The sequence below is a fragment of the Pinus tabuliformis genome, chromosome 8 (assembly GCF_031772625.1).
Source record: "Pinus tabuliformis cultivar Carrire ecotype Pingquan chromosome 8, CPIR1, whole genome shotgun sequence".
Classification (NCBI taxonomy): domain Eukaryota; kingdom Viridiplantae; phylum Streptophyta; class Pinopsida; order Pinales; family Pinaceae; genus Pinus; species Pinus tabuliformis.
Genome location: NC_142294.1, coordinates 126,748,327 through 126,759,466, shown reverse-complemented (window position 1 = coordinate 126,759,466; position 11,140 = coordinate 126,748,327).

Here is an 11,140-nt window from a genome sequence, read left to right as displayed (position 1 = left end):
TTCAAGTCACTATTGCTACTGAGTGCTAGATGTCTTCTTGGATATGATTTATCTTCACCTCCACATGGCTTGGTGATGCAGACCCTTCAATGATATTTGGTCTTGGATGGCAGTTTCAAACATGTGTCCCTTTCATTTCAATTGATTGGTCCACATGTGAGCTCAGCTATAAGATAGTCTTTAGGCATGCTTCCCTCGTTGTTATCCTTCTTCAACATCTTGCCATGACATGATAGTATACGTGTTCCTAAAATTCACTCATGATGGGATGACATCAATCTGTAAACCCCCTACTCTAAGATGATATATTCTTATGCATCAACTCAGCTCGAGACAAGTGAAATATTGGGGAGAGGGGCTCAGTCACTATGCATCGTGCATTTCTCATAGTCAGGGGGGGATATTGGGCTCTGATACTACACAATGCCCAGCTCAGAGAGGCATGAAGGGTGGAACTGCGCAGTTTCTGGAGGCAATGGGTTCTAGTTGAGGCAAATGACACTGGGAGGACCATCTGCATAGTTTTGGATGTGAAGGAAGGTTTGGCTTCTAAGCATTGCACAATTATAGTGGAAACGGTAAAAGTTTGAGGGTTGAAGATGTGAAGTGTGCAATTCAAGGAAAACTGTGAGACACAACTGAACAATTTTGGGGGTCAAGATCGAGAGCTGGGCATAGGAATTTTACATAATAGTAGCCCTAGGGGACAGGGACTACACATTATGTAGTTCCAAGAAACAAGGTTGCATCTTAGAGGGTTGGGACTGCATAGTGCACAGTTCAGTTGGGCCCCAGTGAAGTTAAGTTGCTCGGTGAGGAGGATTCTCCTAAAATGGCTGAGTGTGGGATGGGTGATGACCTGTGATGAACCTTGAATGTGATCACACACTTAGGTTACTTTTAAAACATGACAACATAGATCACTAGAACACATGAAGAAAGCATTCCCTTCTGTGTGACTACCTCATCACAAGATACGACAAGTGCGACACTTAAGATAGGGTTTAGGACGACCGTGGTGACACTTGTGCGAGAGTGCTCAAGACTCTGTGTATGGATGTGAAAAATGCTTACATGGTTAGGAAAACTCATGTACACAAAGGCCAACCTTCAAAACCATTAAAAAAGGCTCGAAATCATTGCATGACAACGAAACATGCTGAAATATTACAGTTAACTCACACGCCAAAGGGACCAAAGCACTACAACATTCATGAAATGAGTTTTCACATTTGAAACAATAATGAAAATACCCAGTAAGGTTATGAAATTGGGTGCAAGCCAAAATTTTGGAGCATGTTGAAGTAGCTACAACATGACATAAACAAAGGGTTGTAATTTCTCCAAGAAAATAAACTCTACACTACTGTAAAGTTGATCTCTTCTTTAATATTATTCTATACCACCAATATTTAAAGTTTTAATGAGTTCAAGTGATTATGGTACTATTTATCTAATTTACTTGTTCATTTTACATCAAAATTGAAACTATTTATTCTACTTTATTGATTTGATATTATATGATTGAAATTAGTTACTATTTACTGATAGCTTTCATTATTATTTATGCATTCAATAAAGGAATATGTATGTGAATGTTGTGAGTGAGTATGATTTAGTTAACTATTTAAGTGGATTCTAGTTTCATTTACAGTTAATTTCTTTTAGCTAATAAATGTGTAGATCCGTATTACCAACTTATTCCTGATCATTTTGTTTCACATACAAAAATTATAATACTTAGTATATAATTAGCATAGGTAGATAGAAGTAGTGATATATTAATTATTTATATTCATTTCATTATGATAGAATTATGAGATTATTTACATTTTTTCCTTATAGCTCCTTTTAATTCATAATCCTTGCAATAAGTCCCCATTTGTTGGAGAAAAAATCTTGAGTAGCAATCATCCCCACATACCAATTGAAATTTCTATACCAAATGGAAAATATTCTAATTGGTATCCTCACCAAGTGATTTCTCGAATCTTGATATGGTCAACTTTGGCCATCAAAAAAACCTCAATAAATGTCCTTGACTACCACCTAAACCAAGGACTGACATGTGTTGACAGATAGTGAAGTTAGAATGGGAAAACTGACAAAGGAAACCACCCATACTATCCCACTTCCTCGTGGAATGCGACTGATACAAGGCAAAAGTCTCAAGTGAACCTTACCACCACACACCACCCACCAACATCTTCTCCTTGTTGATTTCAAACATTGTGGGGAGTGATAACCATAGTGGTATAACATGGTCCTGGTAGTAGGACCCACCAAGTTGACCCATTAGAGTTGTGTGGAGGCAATGTGGGAACCATGTGGTTGCCACATGGTCAGGTTGTGAACATGGCCTCTTCTAGTAGGCTGAAATTTGATCAAGTGTAACTTTTGATATAGGAATTAGATTAAGGTAAAACTAGTATCTTCAGAAATCTCTTAATGAGTTGAATGCAATGGAAATATCAGAAATTAATTATGTTAACTTGCAAAAGCTAAGAATTTCGCTAACTCCATCTTCACTATGGATCTTGAGGATTGGGTTAACAACAAGTAACATCTTCCTCAACCTAGGAACCTTTAAGGGGGTGGAAGGCAGGTGGTTACAATATTGTTTGAACTTTTTCACCCATGCCAATTTTTCATTTTCAAAATAATTTATTTAAATTTTAAATTAAATTTAAAAAAATCGTAATATGAAAACAACTTGTGTTAAACAACTCTCACCTTGCCTCCATTTTATGATTAAATTTGGTCCTATATCTACCTTTCAGATTAATTTTAATCCTATATCTAGTTGGAACTAAGCCAGAAGTTACAATTCAATTTATATTATAAGGGCTAAGCTTAAAATAACCAAGATTAATAATTTTTATTTATTTTTGTGTAAACTAAATCAATTTATATTAAACAAAGAATAGTTTTTACAATAGCAAGTTAGAATGTTGCATTGAGAGGTTCATTGTAACAATCGCCATAGACAAATCACATACCACATAAAGATATAACTAAGAATCCAAAAGGGTCAAGACAAACAAATCCCACCATGTGCCCAAGCCAAAGCCATTACAAACTCCATACAACACCAATACAAATGTCACTACAAACACCCAGTGCCAAATATAAATTCCATTACCATGTTATCCCAGAAGATTTTCATTGAGAAAATGGCATCAGAACTACATCAAATGAAAGAGGTCCAAATACCACCGATGTATCACACTTATAATTCATGAACACTATATTACAACTAGTATTTAACATAAGACACCAAAATGCTTTCTCAATAGAGAAATCTAGGAAAGGAGACTAAGACCTGAAGTAGAAAAATCCACCAACATCACACCACTACAGTGGTAACTAGAATATCATATTTATAAACTCCACCAACCTTAACAACAACTACACATTTTAGACCAATCAACATGAATATCAAAAAACAAGAGTTTCCTCCAAATGCACCCAATCCTCTACAACTCTATCCATTCTTTAATGAAGAAATAGTTCCATGCCCTTGCGCAGTGGAACCTGGGGGTCTGAAAGGTCTGCAGTCACTGAGTCACTCACAATATAGCCCTCAGCAAAAGCTAGATGAGAATCCAAGTTTTCCAAGAAAAATCATTGATTGCAAAGCATTTTTTTGACATCTTCCAGGAAGGAAAAGATATTATAGTTCTCTTCCTACTTATCTTTGTGAACTAGACTTAACAGGGTGAGCATTTTCTAATGCAAAGTTGTTGAGGACATAAATTGTTTCTTCCTACAACTACACCTACAGAGTTCAAGACTATGAATCATCTTCGAAACCATATCTATCAACTCCGAATACGAATGAATTTTTTGTTTCTCCCCGTCTAGAGAGTCCAACTCGTTTATTTCCTCTCTCAATTTTGGTGGAATAACATTGAAATAAGAAGTTACAGAAACATAGGTAAAGGGTCTGACCCTTCTCTATCCCACAGAAACATAACTAAATCCTCCTCATCTACAGTGCATTTGTTGTCTAGGACGCATCACTGAAGTTCTTAAAGGACACTGCAAACAATTATGACTTGCAAAAGAGCAAGAGAGGGAGCAAGACACACCAACTTTACACCCTAGCCCTAAAAACACCAAATCATCCCCCAAACTCCTTGCAATTATATATGAGCCAACTAAAACTACAGGAGGAAGAGATGGATATTCTCCTCCTTCAACAAACACCTTAGAAATCAACACAATTAAACATGCAACTCTACCAACATATAACTCAATATCCTAGAAACAGTGTTCAGGGTAAACTAACTCACAATTAAACAAGTGACACAAATTTTTTACATTGAATGCCTTAATAAAATATCGACCCAACCTGAGAACCTCTAAAATTGTCTAACCTCGAACATACCCAACTAAGTAAACCAGAATAAAACCACGCCTGAAATGTGAGAAAATATCAACATAATTGAGTCCCCTATAAGCTAATGTCGTATTATTCATTAAATAGAGAAACAATTAGGAAAGGGAGGTTGACATCGGACCCTCACCTCCATCCCAACATACTCCTACAAACAATAAAACAGCCAATAAAGCACTCAAATAAAGAAACCAACCTCTCCATACCAGTTTTCATCTACATGCATCCTTAAATAGATTGGTGTTGCACCCATTCAAGCCATTAATATATAGTGGCTTCGGGAGTGTAGGTTTTAACCCTGTACAAAAATTACTTGCATACGAATTAAAAAAATAGAAAATAAATAATGGCGAGAGTGGTGAGCTCAAGCATTGCAGCAATAATGCTACAACTCCTGGGACTCCCTTCTTTACTTTTATCAACCCGGTAGTTCGTAACAAACTTGGAAGCGACGATGCTGTATGCACAAGTACTAGCTCTTGTCGCAGCTGTCACTTAGTCAGCTGGCACAAGTCCGCTAGGGGCTCAAGCCAACTTCTATGAGCTCTGAGAAGAAGCTTTTTAACCGATGGACGAAAGCTAATTTAAAGAAGGCTGATCTACTTGCAGAAAGACATTGAAAAGCTAAAAGAAAACGTAAACCCTAGCAATCCCTAATTCTACCAGCTAACCCTACTGATGCAAGAAAGAGGATGCAAGCTACTGAAAGAAATGCCATTGACTTCTAGGAAGGTAAATACATGTATCTAAGTTACTTCTACAGTAACATCCGAGAAAAACATCTTTCTGTACTTTTGAATAAGTTGCCAGAGTTATTATGCATATGATTTGACTGTTTTTGGCTATGCAGAGGTGGATGGGCGAGAGGAAATGCTTGGAGGAGGTCAAGAAGGTTCACAGAGGGCCTAAGGGGTCCCTAACACCCTTCCATAGAGTTTCACCGAGTTTGGCTATCAAGAAACCTCATTCGTGAGCCTCTATAGGAAGTCTGCAGGGGTTCTACAGGATGTTTGCGATTTTCTACAGGATGTCTGTAACTTTCTACAGGATGTTCAGAAATGAGGTTTTTGGTGGATGAATGGAGAGGGAAAGGTGAAGGAGTGAGTGTGGAGGTAGGGTGAGGGCTGGAGATGGTCTAGGACTCGGTGGATGGAGTTGTGGATAGGTGTAGATGGCTGGATTTGGTTCAAAGAAGACTGAAGCAATGTTACACACAAAACTAGGGTTATGGGAGCAAATGGCGAACGGGAGGCAAGGATGCTAAGTAGAGGGCGGAGTGGATGGTGTTGATGGAGAATAAATAGATGAAGGAGTGGTACAGGTGCTCTGTAAGGCGTTTTCCAACTGATCCAACGAAGACTTGTAAATTCAAAAACCTAACTACGATGACCTAATCTGCTAGCTGCCAGTAAAGAGAATGAACATAAGTGTGACCTGCAATGAAACCGTGTATTTTAACTCATGCAACTAAGAAAACGAAAGTCTGAACTTGTAACCAACTTCTACACATGAAAATCAAACACTAGTGATTGCATGGCAAAGCAAAATCAGTGTTTTTGTGGGCAGCAAAGTTATCCTGATCCCAGCTCCAGATCCTACTGAAGGAGAGGTGAAACCAGAGATGTTTGATGGCCCTTTTCTTGAAGCTTTTTCTGTTAACAACCTATCAACTAAATCTGAGCATTCAAAAAGTCTTTCTAACCATTAACAATGACCTAGTTAATCAACAAACTTTAATCTACTTAACAGAAATGTTTTTGCAAATGCATAAAGAACAACTAACAATACATAGAGGAGGCCTTAGCACTCGGGTTGGGCCCAACCCCAAGAGCTGCAGGCTCCTATAAAGAACTCAGATCTGATGCCAAGTAAAGTTGCTTCTCATTATTCAAAAATAACCATCATATGAAAGTTGTACAGCAGTAGCTAAAATAAAACAGGCTAAGCAAAAGGACAGCACTATAGTGCAAAAATAACAATAGTTCCAAAAGTAAACTACGAAGGCTGAGGCCTTCCTATTTGTACAATACGAGGGGGCTAGCAACCCTCCTAGATTCAAGGGACTCGGCTATCCCAACTGCTAGTGAACAGTCACTCCTCCAAAAACTGCTTGGCTGCCTTTAAAACTCGTTTTGGTGGCCTGTGGAGCTCAGTGTTGAGGATGGAGATTTCGAGGAAGGCCATTTAATGCAAGAGACAACCTCCCTACTAATCCTCACCTCAAGCTTGGCTGTCAGTTGACCCATGATTGCTTGGTTTTGCTCCAAAATTTGTCCAAAAATCCTGAAATAACCACGTATTAGCCTCCTAGGTAGAGTGACCACCCTTATTTGCTCAAAGAACATAAACACACTAAAAAAACATGCATAATCTATGAAAAATGGAGGATTGAACAAGGACAATTAGGCAAAATGACCCCAATAGGTTACCCAATTTGGGGGCTCATTAGAGAGCATAACACATAAAACAAATATACATAGAGATTTTCCCCTCGATCCCAAAACCAGGACAACCAAATTGATTTTTCATTATATTCCTTTCAATGTTACAATACACATATAGATATATATATATATATATATATATATATATATATATATATATATATATATATATATATATATATATATATATATATATATATATATATATATATATATATATATATACATGTCGAAGCATCAAGACACCCCAATCCGTTAACCCTGGATTAGAACATAACCGTAGTTCCCTTGATCGGATCTACAAAATACCATGGGTCCAAAACCATCGCATCCAAAACCATGTGCGAAAACCATGCACAAAACCATAGGTAGGTTCGGCCAGCGAAAATAGGGTCCAAAAAAAAAGTTTCCCGGGTAGAGGGGAACCCCTCGTTTATCTCCTGGGGCTAGTCATGCAAAGAATATAACACAACCCAACAAAGAGGATGCGGGAACAACCCCATTTTCCATCACTTTAAACATTTATTCAACTACCGCCCTATTGGGGACAATATTACGAACCTTTCATATAAAAGATATAAATGAAAAAAAAAACTTAAACTTATTAAAAAACAAAGAAAGCTCATACGAAAAAAATATAAATGAAAACAACTTTAACTTATTAAAAATCAAAGCTCAAAGAAAATAAAATCATTTAAATGCTAGGTAGCCTACACCTTTATAAATTATTCTGAAATTTTACATATAAATGAAATTATATATTTAGAGTAAATTCACAAACCAGGTAAATTTTATGAAACAAGAAAATTCCTAAATTTTGAAACAATTACTAAAGCTTGAAATGAATAAGAGAGTAAAGTGAAACATCGAATTTGAAATGAAATAAAGAAACTAAAGTGAAACATTGAATTTAAAAGGTGATGACTTTTGAAACAAATACTAAATCCCGAAATGAAATAAAGAAAGTAAAGTGAAACATTGAATTGAATTTAAAAGGTCATGAATTAATTTGGTGAGGCTTATATTTGAGTTTGTACAAACTTGGCACTTACTTTTCAACTTTGAAATTACTTTTCACTTTAGTGAGTACGAAAATACATCATACCAAAAACGACTAACAGCGGTAAATGTGTTTTGTTTTTGATGGTTGAAATTTGCTGATATAATATGTTGGAAGTTTAGTGGTTTTGTTTTTAATGATTTAAGTATTAGAAGGTAATTTTTTTAATTTATTTTCCATTTTTTAATTTATTTTCCATCTGTGTAATTTTTTTTGATAATTTAAAATAAAAATATAATTTTATTTAATTATAAAATTAAATTAATTTTTATATTTTGTATTATAGTTTTTATAATAATATAATCATAAATGTATTTTTTTACATGAGAAATATTAAATTGTATATAAAAAATATATATATATTTTTGTTTTCAAAAAATTATTATATATGAAGGTTAAAAATCATTATAAACGTATTTATTCTAAATTCAATAAATTTACATGTAAAAATTCAATCCAAATAAAAACATAACAACATTTCTCGACAATATTTTATTTCAAATTGGAGTTTCACACTTGTTTAAAAGGAGTGTTTCACATTTATTTTTCATTATTAACGTTCATAAATTAATTTGATTTCATATAAAACAAATGGAAAATATTTATGTTTAATTAGTTATTAATATAAACATATTTTACCTCGAAAAGAAATTAATAATATTAATATTAGAATTTTTATTTAATTTTTTTTAAACAATATTATGTTTAATTAGATTGAAAAAATAGAAAGAATAAAGTAAAGTAACCAAATTCTTTCTCGAATGGGATGCCTAAAGTGATAGAGTATGGGGGTCGGGCTTTCATTATCCCACTAGGGCCACATGCCAATAGGACATTGAAACATACCCTCATAATGGTCTCAATGATAACATGCAAGAGGCATCGAAGCCACCCATCCTGCCATCCTGCAACTAATATGGAGCATCTTTCACCCATTCTAAATGTTATATCATGGATTCACATATGGCTAAAAATGATTGCAAATCCCCTTAGGAAATCTTCCCTCTTAGTGTGCTTGTATCACCACAATAGCTCAATAAAGGGGATATCAATGATTATCAAGTAGGGAAAGTCTGCAACAACATGTTGTTAAGTTGTTTTAATTGACATTGTTAACCTAGTGATTCTATGCTCCTCCCCGCGCTTCAAGGCATTAGCATGGGGTCAAAGAATCGAAAATTTTCTCATGGTGTAGGTATTCTATTTATTTTCTCCATGTGAGTGGTGATTTTTCCTCCAATATAGATTGATAAGATATTATTTTTGGCTCCAAATTGGGGGAGGCTCTCAGGAAAAGCATGGAAGTTACTACTATTTCCCTCACCACCCTAGGCTCTAATTCCTACACCATATTATTGTGGATCTTTTTCATTCTTGACTTACATGTAGAATTTTTGTCCAATCAAATGTTGAACTTGCATGCCCATCTTGTTTGGTCCAATTCTCTACATGCAAGCCATCTTGGTGGTAGTTAGTTTAGATTGACATATACTCTCTCTATGCATTCCCTTAACTTGTTTATCTTCCATTGTTTGGTGTCAGATAGTGTTATAGGTAAAAGAGAGGGAAGAAGTCTCGTTCCTATTCATGAGTCCCTTCCCCATCTTGAAATTGTCTATTTAGGGTCTCTAGGCATGGCCCCTTAGCCTCTTGTAATGTATAAGGGTACCCCCGGGGACCACACTTCAAGGGTCTTTCATTCTCTCTAATTTCTATCCTAAGTATGGGGGATCCTTCACTAGGCTTGAATCTCTTTAAGTTATATCAATATTCCATGCTAAAGGTCTTAGGTGTACCAAAGGGAGGTTCATTACCAAGAAAAAGTGTGCACTCGTGTGCATGTAAGGGCTGAAAGTTTTGTTGCAAAAGTCAGAGAACTAACTCCTCAACTTGTTCAAGAGAAAATTACTCATGTTGAGCGAGAATTGGAAAAATATAGACACACGCTTGCAAATACTAAAGTATTAGCTAAATTTATTGAATATATTCCTAATGTCAAGAACACTCATGGGTGTTATAATCTATACATGTATACAGTGGAAATCTATTGGCATCTCAAGTTCCTTCTTGGTCAGGTTTTGGTGGGCAAAAATGAGAGCTGAGAGGAAATTCTCCTCTTCAAATCACATGCACCAACAATTAATAACTTGGGATTGTAGACTAGGATGCATTGAGAAACATACGAGAATCCCTCCTAAATCCAGCTACTACCCATGTGACAATAAGGAACCCATACCTATTGAAGCTATAGATTAAGATAAATCCTCTTAACTATCTCCTTGTTTCTTCTCCTTGTTGGGTGTGGAGCCTGATTATATTCTTGATTCAGAGGCATTGCCGCATTGGACCCTAGTTCCTAATGTGGCAGAAAAGTCGCCCGTAAAATGTACATCACCAGGGGGGGTGATGGAAATTATTTGGAGCCCCCCCGGCCAGGGATCGGGGGCAACGCTCCCGAAGCTAAAAATAGATGTAAAGTTTCCTTGTAAAATGTTGTAATCTCGTAATAAATCTAGGCCGTTCATTAGGCGGATATCTAATGGTAGAATTTATGTTTACTTTAGGGTTTTTGTCCCTAAAAGGCAACCCCTCTCTATATATGAGGGAATTGTATTGCATCTATGTAGATCTGTATTCTGAGCAAGATAGAGAGAGGAGATTGTGTGACAGCGAAGAGGGAATTACAATGGTTCTATTGTAGGTTGTATCTCTTTAGTTTGCTAGATTATATAAAAGGAAGGACTGGTTGTTTCTCCGTGGACGTAGCCCAAATTGGTTGAACCACGTATATGTGTGTCTCTCTCATTTTATGTGTTTTCTGTGTTTAGATTTCTGCAATATATTTTATGTGTTCCATTTCTCTGTAATATATAATTTTCTAACATTCCTTACATTTTTATGTTTCCATTATGTATTTATTAGTGTAAAAAGGGCCCAAGAGGTATCACTTCCACTATATGTTTTTTTGTTTTTGAAACTACAAACAAAAATTTGTCCTTTTCTCTTTTGAAAATACCAAATTTTGGAATAGTCTTCCCAATAACTAACTAGGTCAAAATTCAGTGACATAGGATGTAATCCTTGATCTCAAGTAATGTGAAATATCTACTTCACAAAAAAGAGGTAAAAAATTTACCTGGTTCGTAATTGTGAAATCATTAAAACTTACTTTAATAATAAATTATCATAATGAATTACAATGTTAAAATAAAAAATATATATTAAAAATAATCCTAT